The following is a 16,141-nucleotide window of genomic DNA, read 5'->3' on the forward strand; positions in this document are numbered from 1 at the left end:
CTCAGGCAAGTGTTTGCAGTACATGGTTTGCCTGACAGATTAGTCACTGATAATGGCCCGACATTCACCAGCGAGCTGTTCAGTGAGTTCATGCAACAGAATGGCATTCATCACATACGGACAGCTCCTTTCCACCCCGCCTCAAATGGGTTGGCTGAGCGGGCTGTTCAAACAGTGAAGCAGGGCCTGAAGCGGATGACAGGAGATTCGCTCAGCACTCAGCTTTCGCGTTTCCTGTTTAAATACCGCCTCACGCCACACCCTACGACGGGACGCTCACCAGCAGAGATGCTGATGGGGCGTAGGCCCAAGTCGAGGCTGGACCTGCTGCGCCCTGACATGAAGGCAAAAGTGGAGGAAAAGCAGAAAAAGCAGAAAGACCGACATGATCAACATGCACGGGAGAGACAGTTGAAACCGGATGGCTGTGTCTACGTGAGGAACTTCAGCGGCAGTAACAACCAGCAGTGGCTGCCTGGAGTTATTCTCAAGCGTAGTGGGCCAGTCTCCTATGTTGTTAAGCTGACTGATGGGAGGATTTTCCGCAGACATCAGGATCATGTTCGCTTGCGGCATGATACAGTTTTGGAGAGAGACAGTGTTGCTGAGTTTCCAGTGGTGAGACCGACAGCTGTGGAGGTGGGTCAACCAGAGAGAGAGACACAGGCAGAGGTTTCTGAGCCATCCAGAGAGGGAGAACCCTCTCACACTGACACCCAGACCCCTCTCAGTGCTGCAACACCAGATCCGCCCAAAACACATACACCAGGAGGGAATGCTGGGTCACCGGGGGTAGTGCGAAGGTCACAGCGCACTCGCAAACCTCCAGACAGACTAAATGTTTGATGGACCAATGTACGTTGGACTGAATGTTAAAGCTGTCATGTTTTCCATGTGTTTGTATTTACAGCTGTTGAGGAAATACTTTATGTTTTGAGAGTACCCCAGTTAAAGACAAAAATGGGACTGTTTGGTTTCTGCTAGTAATTCACATTTTGGGGAGAATGTTGGAATTTAAAGGGGGAGAAGTATTGTGATGTGAACATTGTTGGGTTGGTCTTGTCAGAGTGGGAGCACGGGTGCTGTGTACCCACCAGGGGTTGATGTTCCTTGTGTTGCATTTATTTTGAAGGAGACTTCTGCCTGGTGGTCACGCGGCGCCTGGCGTTGTTGTATGCTTGACCTCTACATAGAGACGCACAGACTAGCTCCGGTTGTAATATTAAGTTTTGCCAGGATTTATATAAAGTGCAACTACGGCCACGAAGGTGTCGAGTGGTTCTTTTCCAGCTGAAGTTACCACACCTTCTTCCTGTTTTGAATGAAGTAATGCCAATTGGCAAAAAGAGTTTCAAAGGGTTAATCCTGCAATATGTTGTCTTTCATTGTGTTCTAAGCCCATGTGTTGTTTACATTTTGTGAAATAAAATTGAATATGTAGTCATTTATTTGATGTATGGACCTCAAACTAATGAGTAAGGAAAAATCTGGACCCCCTGGCTAGACCAGTTGGGAACCACTTATACAGATAATCTTTATTGTCCATGGAGGGACATTTGCCAATGGCCAGCTCTTTTGTTAAAACATATGAGTAACATTTGTCTCACAATCTGTCTCTCAGCCACATTATCTATTCCCCAGGCCCCTTAATGCCTTTTTCCACCAATCCACCAGAGGGCCTTGGACTTTACTTCCTTTCCCCATCACCTGACTGCCCCGCCCATCTCCTCACCTGCATCTTATTCCCTCATCAGCCTCTCACCACATATACTGGTCTGCTTCCTTATTGCTGTAATGCTGCCAAGTCAGATTTTATGTTTGCTCTTAAGCCACCTACTTCAGTACCTGACTGCCTGTCTGCCTACCTGCATGTAAGCCTTAAATTTCAAGAAACCACTGATGTCTTCCTGCTGCCTTGACTGTTTGGGTCCTTCCCTTGTCCCTCTTCACTGTTGTGGCAATCAGTAGTCTACTAACGGTTGGAAGTTATTATCCCTCTGCTTTGTAAAAATCAGAAAAGTGCAATATTCATGGTGGTATAGTGGTAAGCACTATTGCCTCACAGCAAGAGGGTTCGAAACTGTTTGCTGGGCCTTTCTCTATCGACTTTGCATGGGTCAGTGTGGGCTTCCTCCCACAGTCCTAACATTCAGATTATGTTATTTATGACTCTAAGTGTACTTAAGAAGGTATACTTTCATTTACTATGAAGAACTTATTTTTTTAAATTTTTTTTCAGTTAATCTGTATCTTGTTTGTATCGGTTTCTTTGACAGTGGTGAAATGTAACTGCGTTTACTCTCTCTGCATTACAAGATTATACTTCAGTATCTTTAGTTCCTGCTATTTCACACTTTTACTGTACTACATTTTAGAGGAAAATTCTGTAAGTTTACTCTAATACATTTATCAGTTGCGGCTATTGTTACTATTTACTTTAGAGATGAATTTATAGGGAGATATTCACATATCCTACTACCTCAGATTCAGGTGCTTTGGAAAGTAAGGAGAAGATCCTGCAGATTGCTGTTGTTTGGCATCCCAATACTTTGCAGATTAAAAAAAAAATAATTTAAGACATATGCAGAGTTTAAACATATGATGCACTGATATAAATCTAGCTTCCCCTCTGCCAGCTAACAATAATATAAACATGTCCTATAGTATAAATAATAAAAATCAGTCCAGAAAATAAGATACCTTTCACAGGGGCCATTGAGTATACTATTACATTCAGCTTTACAGGTTTCTATTGATACTCACCTGCTTTTACCTAAAGAAAGGATCTGAATACTTCTTCCACCTCTGCACCCTGGTTTATTTCTCAATAAAGTCAGTTAATCTTTAATAAACTTTAATAAGTAATAAATAATCTTTAAATCAAACTAAACTAATCACCATTTTTGCACCAATGATGTAAAGGGTTAAACGTTGGAGAAGTATTCAGACCATTTACTTGAGTAAAAGTACTAAATCACATTGTAAAAATACTCTGCTACAGGTTAAAGTCCTGCATTTAAAAGTTTAAAAGTAAATAAGTAAGTAAATAAGTACTCATTGTACAGTAAAATACTCCCTGACAGTGTTTTACTATTATATGTTTTCGGGTAACTACAAGTGCTGCATTAATCCTAGCTGTAGCCTAGATGTTTAGGGTTGTGCTCATTTAAACTCCTTTACATATTGTTTGGTAGTTTAAATTAAAATCATATTCAATAGGATCATCACATATTTGTAGTGTGACTGTCCTGTGAGAACTGCATATCTTTAAAAATCAACTTTTGATGGCGTCACAAAAACAGCCCTGTTCTCAGCCTTGTGAGGATGCATTTTCCAGCTGATCCAAGAGGGTTTTGAATAATTTATTTAGCACAAGAAGTGGGAGAATGTTCTCAACACATAAAGCAACATTTAATCCTTTAGCTTATCACAAACATTCAAAATCAACACATCTGAAGATAAATGGTTTTCACGAGGCAGGAAGAGGATAAAAAAACTGTCATCTAAAATGTAACCTAAAGCTATCAGACAAATGTAGTGGAGTAAGAAGTATGATATATGATGTTTGGAATGAGTAATATCTAACATAACAGGTTAAATGAAAGGGAGTTTAATTAATAAATCCATTTAATTTACAGTGTGACACCCAGAGTGAAAACCAAAACAATCCCAGCATGGCCAGCCGCTTGTTGTGCGCCTGTATACGTCACAGCCTAACCCGGAAGTGCAGTGACAGCTCTGTCAAAAATCCTCCATCCCTTTCGTGAAACAGCGAAACAAAGGTGAGTTTAAAAGCTACACTCCGGTCTCTCCTTACACCTTTCGCTTGTATCTCATGCTGTCTTCCCTGTACAACGTGTGTTTGGGCTTGCTTTAACGCTGCGAGCACTTTTACGGGGCTTAAATGTTAGCCGCTAGCTGGCTAATGTTAGCAGGTAAGTAACGGCTCATGTTTGATGTGTGTGATGTCGAGATAGTGGTGAGGACTTTTCGGGTGCGTTTTGTCATTTTCTGTGTCATACCAAGGTCGGTCGGTTGCGTGTGGTCCAAAGAAGAAATTACTTGTGTAAAAAATTATGACACATGCAAAATAATGAGCCCAGTACAAGCAAAGACGTTATAGTGTAGTCTCCTGCGCTGCTTAAGTATCCTGCCAAAAAGTGACCCCCGTTTGTTGCATGTCCATGCGCAGTGCAGGACAGCTGCAGGATGCACCGTGACACTGAACTATAGACTGCATATAAAGAGTTTTATATCTTTATACCGTTATGTACATTACATTTTAGTATTTTACAATGCATTTATACAATCTTTGTTTAATCTTAATGTAAAGTCCATGTACTGAACCAGTGGTGGATGAAGTATTTGAGTAAAAGTATATCTTCCCAGAAAATGATGTAAAGGTTAAAGTAGGCTGTCTGATACTAAGTATCAAAATAAAGTATCAAAATAAATTTACTGAAGTAATGAAAGTTAAAGTACAAGTAAATACTGATTATAAAAAAGCAAGCAGTCAGAATTTCAACAATGAAGAAGTTTACTTTTACATTACATGCAGGCCTATACCACCTTAAAAATTACACTTGAAGAAAAATTAGGTCTTTTTCACAACTTCAAGAATTTAAAAAACAAAATCCAATTGTCCCTTCCCTCCGATTTCTTCATTTGTCTGTCTGCCTGTCCCTTCCTCCCTCCTTCCCTCCTCCATTCACTCCCTATTTTGTGGTAAGTAACTAAAACACTTTGGGGAAATGTAGTGGAGTAAAAGTATACATTGTATTTAGGAAATGTAATGTAGTAAAAATGAAAGTTGACAGAAACATAAAAACTCAAGTAAAGTACAGATACTCTCAAAAATACTCAAGTATTGTAAAGAAGTACTATTACTGTGTTACATTACACCACTGTGCTGTACAAACCAGTGGGACACAAGAGTCCAAGTGATTTATTTTTATAGATAGAGTAGTAAAAATTGTCACCACCTTTATCAGCTGCAACATTTGTGAGACTTACAAATAAGTGCATTAATATTTATAATCCACTTGTAATAGAGCATTTCTACACTGGGATATTTGTACTTTTTAAGTAGTCTAAATAAAAGTGGTTTAAAGCCAGCTCGAATAAATGATGTATTTGCAGAGACAGAATTGTGATCATCAAAGTCCACAGAATTAAACCACGGTTAGTACTTAAAGAAATTAATTTAATTTAATCATCTGGTGGAGAGTGATTAATATTGATAGTTAATGTCTCTTAAAAGTGAGACAATAAATGTTGTTATTTCTAACTACATTGATTTGCATTTGTTTTTTTTTTTTTTAAATGGGTTTTGAATAGGCTGCTCACTGTTGAAAATATCTGGTCCATTGGCATTTCCTGGTTTTAAAATTCGGCCCAATGGACTTTGTCATTGAGTAGCCGTGATGTATAGTTGGTGGTGCATTAATGTGTAAGCAGCACTAAAGTTACAATGTACATTCGAATGCTTAATAAAAAACAAAACGGTGGAGTAAAAAGTACAAGAGGTGCTTCCAAAATAGAGAGGAGTAGAAGTATAAAGTAGCATAAAATGAAAATGCTCAAGTAAAGTACAAGTACTACTAAATTCTAGGCAACTTAAGTAGAGTACTTGAGTAAATGCACTTACAGTCCATCACTGCTTACCACTAAAGCCATAAGGAGTGAAACTTTTCGCAAAACCAATTAACAAGGATGCACCAATCCAATCTTTTCTCCCCTGATGCAGTTTGCCGATCCAATAACTGTGCGGTCTTTCCCCCCAAATTTAAAATCTGTGATTGCCAATGTTTCTGTGTTACGTCCAGTAATGCCAGGGGTTGTTGTGGCAATAACAACTGAGTTGACAGCCGCATTAATATTAATTTAATGTAAAAAAAATTCTTAAACACTGCATTTTATAATTATACTGATAAAGAAACTGGCCTATCAGGGCAGGGCATGCCTATAGATTGAAAGCTTTCAAAACAAATGACCAAATCAGAAAACAAATCAATTCATAAAACTTTGTTTTGCATTATAGGCAAGTTGCAAGACTAAAGATGTGTTAAAGTAGAAAATGAAATATATTCATAAATGGGGCAACTGTGAATTTGTGGAAAAAGGCACAAATATAAGTCCTGTCTTTTTTTGTATAAATCTAAATGCATGTTAAAAATTCAGTTGGCTTGTCCCACAGTGTTTTCTGCTCAGCTGTGCTTGAATTGTATGCATGTGCAGGGAGGCGTGTGGGAGTTCAGAAAAGCTCTGAATGGGAGTCTTGTTTGATTCACAACAGTCTATGGGTGAAAGTATTTGAATCTCAAAGATAACTCGCTGGCATTCTTTTCATTTTTCTGCTTCTCTCACACTGAAACACAGTTTCTTTACTGGTGGTAGAAGAGATTCTTGACACGGTCATGACTTATACTGGTGTGAAAGTTTGTTAGAAGTATTATTAAGCTGTATCTCTATCTGATAAATAGAATACAGTCCATCCTTCTCAGGTCATCACTCAGTCAAGTAAGTCACAGTTGTCTAAAGTTCAACAAAATTCCCCTGAACTCAGCACAAAAAAGAATCTGATGACAGCAGGAGTTATAAAGACATATTGACCAGAGCGATAATAGACCGTAAATACTGTAATATTATACAAAATGGGTGATGATGTATAGAGGCAATACTTTTTCTATTGGCTGATCATGCAAATTTTCAAGTTTGATTTTAAAATTACTACAGCAAAGAAGAAATAATAGGCCATAATTACTGCAGGCATTTTGGCATGATATAGAGGGAAATTCACATGCAAAATTAATAACATTAACGAGGACTGCCCTTTATTTTGCTTCACTAGTTTTAGGGCCCTGCCACTGTGATAACTCATTGATTTAAATTCTTAAAGTGACATTTTACCCCCAAATCAAAAATAAACATATTTCACTCCTCTTACCTGTAGTGCTGTTTATCAGTCTAGATTGTTCTGATGTGAGTTGCAGAGTGTTGGAAATATCAGCAGTAGAGATGTCGGCCTATTCTCTAGTGTAATGGAACTAGATGGCACTCAACTTGGGGTGTATAAAGCTCCAAAAATAAACACCTGAAAAACTCTACAGCAATGTGATCATGACCTGGTTCCTCAAGGTAATCCACAGAACTTGTTATAAGCAGTTTCATGTAGGAACTATTTTCTTTCTACTGAAGTACAACTGCCAAGTGTATCATGCCTGTGACAGGGCAACAATGGCGTTCTCCTCGCCTAAGCTGAAACATTAGCTAGCACAGTGGTGCTAGGTGAGCTAGCAGTTGATGCACACTTCCTTCTGTGGGATGATATGGTAGTCGGGTGTTGTTTGGTAGAAAGAAAATAGTTCCTACATGAAACTGCTCAAGACATGGTCTGTAAATTATCTTGAATAACCGGGTTATGAATTCTAGAAAGAGACATAGCTGGTGAGTTTTTTGAATTTATTAATTTTTTGCACCACAAGCCAAGTGCCGTCTAGTTCCATTATAAATGAGTGAATGCAGACATCCCCTCGGCCCACTCACACCAAAACAATTCCAGATTGATAAATAGCAATACAGGTACGAGGAAACATATGTATCTTTTGATTTTGGGGTGAGCTGTTACTTTAAATGAAGCAGAGTCATTGTTAGTGGTATTAATTATGCCCATGCTTTTCCTGCAATGACAAGTTAAAATGTCTGCTTTGACAAAGGCCCACACAGAACAATACAAAAACAAGAGAATGCATATAAAGCAGGGTTTCCCACACATTCATTTATTTGTGCCCCACCCACATTGTCATCAGCTACCACCACACATAGATTTTGATTCTGTGGGAAACAGTATAAAGATTAGTGACAGTCATATATGCAGCGGCAAGCAATATTCACAATACATTTTGTCATAAGTATGCTTTTGATTATTAAATAATAAATACAGCATGTGTTTCCCAAGTCATTTTTTGCTGTGTTTTTGTAGATGTTTTTCTCTTTAAAATTCAAGTAGCATGTAGCTGATAGTCATACTCATTTTTTTTGTGTGAGCAGGCTACACTGAGCTGCGGTCCAGTATTTCCATCTGTGCAAGAAAATGTTTTTTCAAAGACCATCTCAAAGCCATTAGAAAAACTGAATTCAGTCGCAGCATGGGAAGCATTTTATTTTAAAAATTATGGCCATGTATTATTCCATTTTGTTACACTCTTGGGGGGGGCAAAACCTATTCGGGTGAAATAAATTCTATATAAGAGGAACACAGATCTGCATGCTGTTAACAAGATCAGTTTGGAGGGGACAGGCCAGATGCTCAGTTTCATATTACTGAGCTGTACACATCAAAAACAGTTATTAGACAGGTGGCCTTTCCTAAGACTTACACCTGGCAGCTGGCAGATAGACACACTTTTTCTTTTGTTTATCGGAGTGTGTGTGTGAAGTGGAATGAGGCCACTTGTCTTGATTTAGAAGTGCTTTTCTTGCCCGGCTGCTTGTATTTTTTTTAAACACTAGTCAAATTTAAGCTCTTAGGCTGATGTGTGTCGAGCTCTCTCCCTCTAGTCGACTGTGTCCATTCAGCTGGGCGCTGTATATTAAACTATTCAACCACTCTGTCAGATGTTCTTTACACACAAGCGCCCAGCTGCCCAGAGCCTCCCACCCCCTCCTCTTCATACACTACAAGAAGCAGCCATTTGGTTTATTTACGGGAGGTGCTTCTGTAACTGCTGGGAATAGGCCAAGAGCCAATCGAAACACACGGTGGAGGCCAAGCTAATAGAATCTGACAGGAATGGAGTCATAGAGGCCGCTCAGGCATCGTAAAGCTGTCGCCGTTTAAGCCCCTAAATTTGTCGCTATTACCTGCTTGCTTCTCCCTTTACATGGCGAAAGAGTTGTGAGGAAAAGTGGAGCCAGGCGCCAGAGTTGGAGCAAGTGCTGTTACTCATCTTTTGCTGTTTCTTCAACATTAAATAAACACGGGTATGCTGGTGTGTACATACTTATACACATGCTTGTATATTTTCATCTAATGCATTGACAGTAAATGTACATACTGTCCACCTTAGTGGTCTTAAGTAAGCAGTGAGGATTATTTTTTAGTATTGTAGATTCTAGCTAGGGATGCACTGATTTATCAGTGACACATCGTTAAAGGTTGATATTTGCCTTGTTGAAATAACATGGCCTTCATCAATTGTGTTACATCAATATTGGGCAGACTTAAAGGAGGGCTAGGCAAACAAAACAAACGGTGTCCTGTCACCCTGCGGTCCTGTCTTCCTGTTGTCCTGGAGAGAGTAGAAAATAATGTTTGTGACAAACATAGATCCTCCCCAGGATGGAAGGACACAGTTAACTCATAGATGGAACAGGTTATGCACCCTGTTGTTTCCCTGATAATGCTACATTGTGAATGACAAATTCATGTTCACAACATTTCACAACAACAGTTCTTGCTGACACTAAATATCCAACAAAAGCCAGAGGCTGTCAAATTAAGTTGCTCTGTGCTGTGGATTCACAACTTGAGCAGGAGAGTTAAGACAATGTTATCTCTGAGCCTTCATGTGCAAAGTCACACCTGCACAGGGCTGCTGCATTGTCTGCTACTGCTTGTACCAAAGATATCATGAAAGTCAAGAGCACTTACTCCGCAGCCAAATCCAGTGACCAAAACATCCCCAGAAGCAAACAAAGGACCACCCTGACAAACAATGTTATATATATTAAAAAGTCTTGATTCATTAAAAATGCTTTTCATGTTAAAATAGGTTAAATTCAAGATTGTTTAATAAGTGTGTATGGTTGAATTGGTGCTCATTCAAAGATAGTGTGATGAAGGATTGAATAGCTTTAAAACAGTCTAAAACAGTGCATTGATGCATCCCTAATTATTACAAACAAAATGTTTCTGCACTGCACCATTTCTCTGTGTGACTCTGCTGCACCCAGCTAGCCATGTGCTGTATTTGTTTACACTTATCCTTATTTGGCTGTGTGGTTTCGGGGAATTGCTTTTGTTGAAGGTGCTGCAGGCGAAGATGTCAAGATGTATGAGTCTTTTCTAGGTCGTCACAGTGTAAAACGCTACAGCAGTTAGTACATCAAACACCAGTCAGTGAGGGGAAAGTCATTGGAAATCATTCCCTAGTCAGAAATCCATTGTAGAATCCCAAAATGAACAGAGTTTTACGGATTTTTTTCTCACTAATGAGCCTGATTAAGAGAATACACGTAAATACCCCTCCAGTTGGGCTCGTCGTCACTGTGGCCAGTCTGGCTCCTGAGCTGTGGCGATGGATCAATTCCAAAAAGTGTTGGCCGATGGCATCACAGCCTAAAGCTCTGGCACTTCTCTGTCTGGCTTTGTGAGGGACTTTTCACAAATGGGAACTGATGAATGTAGAAAAAAATGAATGTGCATTATTTATTTTGACCTGATTTCCACTTTGAAGGTCAAACCTCAAATTAGAGTATATCATGTTTTAAATGCTCATTCCACTGACATCCCACTGTTAGCATAATGCTTATTTAATTGGTTTTGAAAACACGAGTAGTTAAGCTCTTGACTTAAGTGCTGACAGTGTGTGATGTAAAATATGAGTTTTAAATGTAGCTAATATGGGCTGAATGCATCCTGAGTGCACAAAATATGGAGAAAAGTAATCTGCATTTTATGACAGTGTGGTGAGAATTTGAAAAGCACTAATTTTCTATCCTTTAATGCTACTTCCAAGAATCTTCCCATGTGCAGACCTACTAAGACATAATTGATATAGGCAGAGGCCCACTCAAAAATCTCTCTGATTGGGCCTTTTATAGATGCAGCTTGAGAAGAAGCTCATTTCTCACATTGCAGATCGCTTGTGAGGGAAGGCAACAAGTATTGAATTAGTTTGCATGAGAGGAGGGAAATTGAAATATGGATTGGGGTCGCAAATGCCTGCCAGTGCTATTGGCTGTTGCGGATATGGAGGATGAAATGTATTTTCTGTGTGTATGTGTGTGTCAGTGTGTGACTGATGCAGACAGTGCTGGCATCGAATGGTTTTCCAGCGTTCCTATTTTCCAATAACAAGTTGGGAGCAGGAGTGACACAGATGAAGTGAATGTTTTAAGAGGAAAAGTAATCTTAAAGACAAGCCAAGCCATTCCTCACTCTAATACGCAGCCTCATCCTCTGCTTCTCCTACATCACTGCTTCTGTCTCGCAGCCAGACACGAGCCAGCTCTCTTGCCATCTGCCATTTAGATGTATTTAAATCATGCATGCCTGCTGAGTTTGGACCTGTGATTTGAACTGGTCAGGTCCCCGGTCTCTGCCAGGCTGCTCAGCAAAACTCGTGACCCAGGAAAGCCATCTGAATATGAATTAATGACAACACAGTTGGTTAAAAGTGTCACTGCCCAAAAGTCAGATCCAATTCTGCTGATATTATCTGGCATTTAAAGCCTGGAAAATGGTGACCCACGCTAATGGTTTGATTACCAGATCAAGCTCTGTCATGGCTGAAATGTTGCCTGATTTGGCATTTGAGATGGATATCATTTTTAGGTAAAATATTGATGGCAGCAAGAATAATACATTACAGCCAAAAGTAAAGAGAGGCCCAGTCTGACAAACTGTTGTGAGGACAGTGATTAAAATTGCAGTGAAATAGTAAAGAAGTGAGGAAATGGAGTTTAGATATCAAATTACATTGATAATTACAACCTTAAAGAAATCAATTACTACTCACTCTCACAGCTTACTCATATACAGTAAATATATACACAGTTATATATTTTCAATATTACAAATTTCAAGTGATATTATTATTTGACATTAAACATTTCCTTCATTGTAATGTACAATTTGATAATAATTATAGTTAAAATTTGATATACAATACAATTTGATAATAATTATAGTTAGTTAATATCAAATAATAATAATAATATTAGTCTATTAATTGACTAGTTGATGGACAAAAAATGAAATGGCATTAAGTTAGATGATTTGTTAATCACTTAGGTAATTTTTCAAGACCAAAATGCTAAAATTTTTGGCTCCAGCTTCTCGTGTGTCAATATTTTCTGGTTTTCTTAGTTTTATTATAATTTAGTGTATTTGGGATTTGGACTGGTGTTCAGACTAAAACATCATTTTAAAGATGTGACGTTGGGCTCTTGGGGCTTGTTTTCACTACTTCTTAAATATTTCTTTGAAAAAATGGTTAATAATAATAATAATTAATTAATAAATCAACATATTATTTAATAATAAAGATTATTGTTTGTTATATCACTAGATAATTATAACAACTTTCAACTACATATAGCACCTTTCATTAAAGAAATGCAGTAGGGCTCGACAGTAACGGTTGTCAGGTTGCCGTTGGCAGTTGTTGGCAGCCGTTTTGAGAAACTGTTAACAAATTCTCTTGCTTTCGGTTGCCATCAGTGGCAGCCACTTTTAACTTAGGAAAAAATGGGGATAATAGGTGGCTAATGAACACTGCCATTTGTAAGACAAACGCAGCCAATCGAGCAGTCCTTATAAAATTTTTCACTCCGCGTGTGATCTGAAATTTGAGACACTTTACATCGGTGCCTCGTCTGCTTCAAATAAAGAACAGATCTGATTTGGTGTGACTGATAAGCTGCAGGACCGATTAAGCATACAGGAGGTAATGATGCTAGCTAGCCTGGCATTGTTTGAGAAGGTAACTCAGTAAAAACAATGTTTTTTTTTAATTACTTTTTTGTTTTGGGGATGTTAGCTATCAGATTTCAAAACAGTGTGCTGAGCTACTGTTGCCGTCATCATCCGTAGCGACAGCATTGCACCAACTCTGCTAAACATGTGGTCAGTTTAATATTTCTCTCAATTTGGGCTAAAATAAGTGTATTGCAAAGCATGGAGTGAGATATCTTACACTTAACCAAATTGTTTAATTTGGTATGTCTAGCTCACCAAACAGCGCCTTTCTCTCTTTAGTAACAATAACTTGTTGCGAACAACACAAGGTTGTGAACAAAATTATGAATCTGACATTCAATGTCTCTGGCTGAATCTCTGCTGCTCTCTGGGGACAATGTACTTCCGTTTTTAAAAAACATTTGGTTACATTTTCATTATTACACTGACGCACTGTATAACTGCATCATATCTTTTTTACTCAAAGGTGACAAAAAATGGCAACTGTATTTTCAGTTTCAGTGACCAAAAGCTGATGGTTGGGGCCTCCACTTTCAAAAGTTAGTCTTGAGTCCTTTGCAGCTCCAACTGCTTTCAGAGTAATATCTGTAAATCACTTAATAAATATCACAGTATCTTTGCAGTCTGTATCTTTGTTAAATCTGAATATCTGACAGATATTTGAAGAACTAAAAGACATTAATTGCCCTTATGATTAATGAAACTTCTCTTGTAGAGGACTTTGTCACATACCGATTCAAGTAAAACCACTTGTAAGGGATTTGAATGGTCTAAAATTATGAAGTTCATATGAAAGGGCCACTTCACCCTCCTAACCCCCAACACAAAACACTCTTGGGAAAGGAGTTGCGTGTCAACAGTAGGGGACTGAAAAAGAGCGAGGACGGGAGGAGGCGGAGGGAGAGTAAGAATCGCGGCTGTGAAATCGATATTTCATACTGTTCTGAAATTGAAGGGTTTTTTTGTCAGAAACTGTGTGTAGAAGGTGGAATATGAAATAGCTTTGGTGGAGGCCCCTGATGTAAGCAGCAGTATTGATTTCCAGAGACCTGGTCCAATTATGGTACCGCAGGATTTGTCAGTGCCCTTTAAAGCACCAGAGTGACTCTGGTGGGGCAAAAAATTTGGGCATCGCTGGACTGCCTCATCTCCTCCTCCCCCAGTGGCCGGCTCTCTCTGTTAAAGTCATAGAGAAAAAGTCAAGGAAATAGAGTCTTCTGTTTCTACAGTTTCCAGATTCTCTCTGAGGAAACAGCTGCAGGATGGGAGATTTCCCCTGTTGGCAGTTCCTGTTAAGAGATTCACTGGCATTACAACATAAAGAGAAAATAATCCTCTCTCTATGTGTGGTACTATCTGTCTGCATGTGTGTCTCTGTTGGCAAGTGGCTCAGAGAGAAAGAGTCTGACTGAGTGGACTGACAGAATCAGTGTCTGCGTACGAGACAGCCTGGCTTTTTACATGTTTTGTTACCGAACAGGGACGGGGGCTGCATGAACGGCTGTTGGGCTGCAGCTTGTGTTGAGGTGTATTCACACGTATCCCCTACAGTTTAGCAGTTATTGTGAACAGCAACACATTAGTGGAAAAATTGCAGCTGTTTTAAAGCTTTTATTGCTGGAGGATTTGCAGGGTAAAATGGTCTGTAATTCCCATCCTGTGCTCCCGCTGTGCTGTCCCTGCTGCTGACGCTGCTTTCATACTGCCCTAGTCTGGCTTCATAAGGAAAAGCGACAGGAGGCTATCGGCTCCCCGAACAATATAGGACATCCACCCCCCCCACCCCCCACCCCTCACTCTTGAGAGTCAAAAAAAGTTTGCTGGCACTGAAAAGAAGGCTTTGCCTCTTACTCAGTCTCTCTTCCCCTTTGCTTCCTCTACAGTCGCCATGTGTCCCATCTCTTCTTCCCCTTTCCTCTCCCTCCCTCAACTCTCGTCCTCTCTCCAAGTAACAGGAGTCTCATGCAATATGCTGTGTTTCCCCACTTGAGTGTTAATGAGGCAGATGAATATTCATGGAGAGGAGGCTGACATCGCTCTATGGCGATTGTGCAGAGGATGTTTGTGTGCACAGGCGCTGTGGTGGCCACATTTCTGAGAGATCTGCTGTGGGCAGACATCAGGGGACTCTTGGCTTCTCTGCTAAAGATGCAGATGTGCGTCCCTGATTTTTGTTTTGGTTGGTGATTGTAGATGACCCCCTCTCTCCCTAGTGTCTGTTGGCAGAGCTTAAGTTTAGCCTCCAGCTGCTGGTGGAGAAGAGCCAGGGAGCACAAGATTGAGATGAGGAGCTACCTCTTAGTCTGCTGCTTACACTCCTCCACCTCCTCCTCCTCTTCCTCCCTGTGGCTCTGGCCCGTGACAATCAAATGCCATTGGCCACCTCTCTGGGGATCATCCCCATGCTTTTATTATACCTCTCCCTCTTTCCTGCCACATCTCTTCATCTTTTCATTGTCTGTGTCTCCTGTATTTTGTTTCTTGGAACATATTGTGCTGTGATGTCTACAGCCGCCAGCACTACTTTTTGAAGGACATATAAGAAAGCGTGTGGTCCATTTTAGCAGCAAAAGGCGGCATGATGTGTTCTCGTCATGTCTCATGCGTTGCAATTTCCTCCTGTGCTCTCTAACCCCCTCCACTGCACTTTTTTCATTGTCAGCTTTGTTCTGCTCTTCAGATTCTCTTCCAACAGTCCCTATAGTAATCTCTCACTTTCTCCCTCCCCTCGTTCCTCTTTTGCTTGGCAGCCTCTCATTTGCATTTTCTCACTTACTCCTCATCCCTGTCTTCCTCCTCTCTCCCTGCCGTCGTCAGCCTGCGGCTTTCGCTGCTCCCCTTTCCCCGTCTTATTTGCCATTACTCCCTTTTTTCCCTGTCAGCCTCCCTCTTTCCTCCCTTGCTCCTCTGTAAGATATCCGCCCCCTGCGGTCTGGAGCTCCAATGGTTCTGTTAAACATCTGTAAAATCTTTGATCTTCCACCAGCCATTTTCAACATTAGGAGGTGTGTGTTTATGTCTGCGGCTCAAGGTGGAAATGTGTGTTTGTCTGTCTGTCTCATGCTGTTTGTACTCACTCAGCAACCCTTATTTTGGAAAGGTGAGTCTGTTGGTGCTGTAGAGGAGGACAGATAGTCTGACTGGCTACTTTTATGTCTACTGTTAGGTGACATAATAGAGGCCTTCCTGCTCCTTGGTTCTCCTGGCCTCCCTGTGTTCATGAAAACTGTGGCACTGCCACTTAATATTGTCAGTTCTAGTCTAGCGGGCGTCCATGCTGATTCTCATGCACACACACATCCTTCCTGTAGTTGGGGAAAGGGTAGAGGCTGGCCAATTTATCAGCGCTCTGACTGTAAGGCTGCAGGGAGCCCTCCGTCTTCATCAGCTCACTCAGCAGATAGGCACACCCCAGTCACCGCTACTAGACTTACCTCA

General features: G+C 40.3%; 1 protein-coding gene across 1 annotated transcript in view; it reads left to right on the plus strand.

Annotated features, from left to right (window-relative positions):
* The first annotated feature begins 1,719 nt into the window (after window positions 1-1,719).
* Window positions 1,720-16,141, plus strand: part of spop (speckle type BTB/POZ protein) — a 102,229-nt gene continuing 87,807 nt past the window's right edge. Inside the window, exons 1-2 of the mRNA XM_042505670.2 lie at window positions 1,720-1,871; window positions 3,639-3,782. The gene's annotated coding sequence lies outside the window, so the exon portion shown is untranslated. The remainder of the gene's footprint in view (window positions 1,872-3,638; window positions 3,783-16,141) is intronic.

This window comes from Plectropomus leopardus, chromosome 18 (genome assembly GCF_026936395.1).
Source record: "Plectropomus leopardus strain MGB_pleo_1.0 chromosome 18, ASM2693639v1, whole genome shotgun sequence".
Classification (NCBI taxonomy): domain Eukaryota; kingdom Metazoa; phylum Chordata; class Actinopteri; order Perciformes; family Serranidae; genus Plectropomus; species Plectropomus leopardus.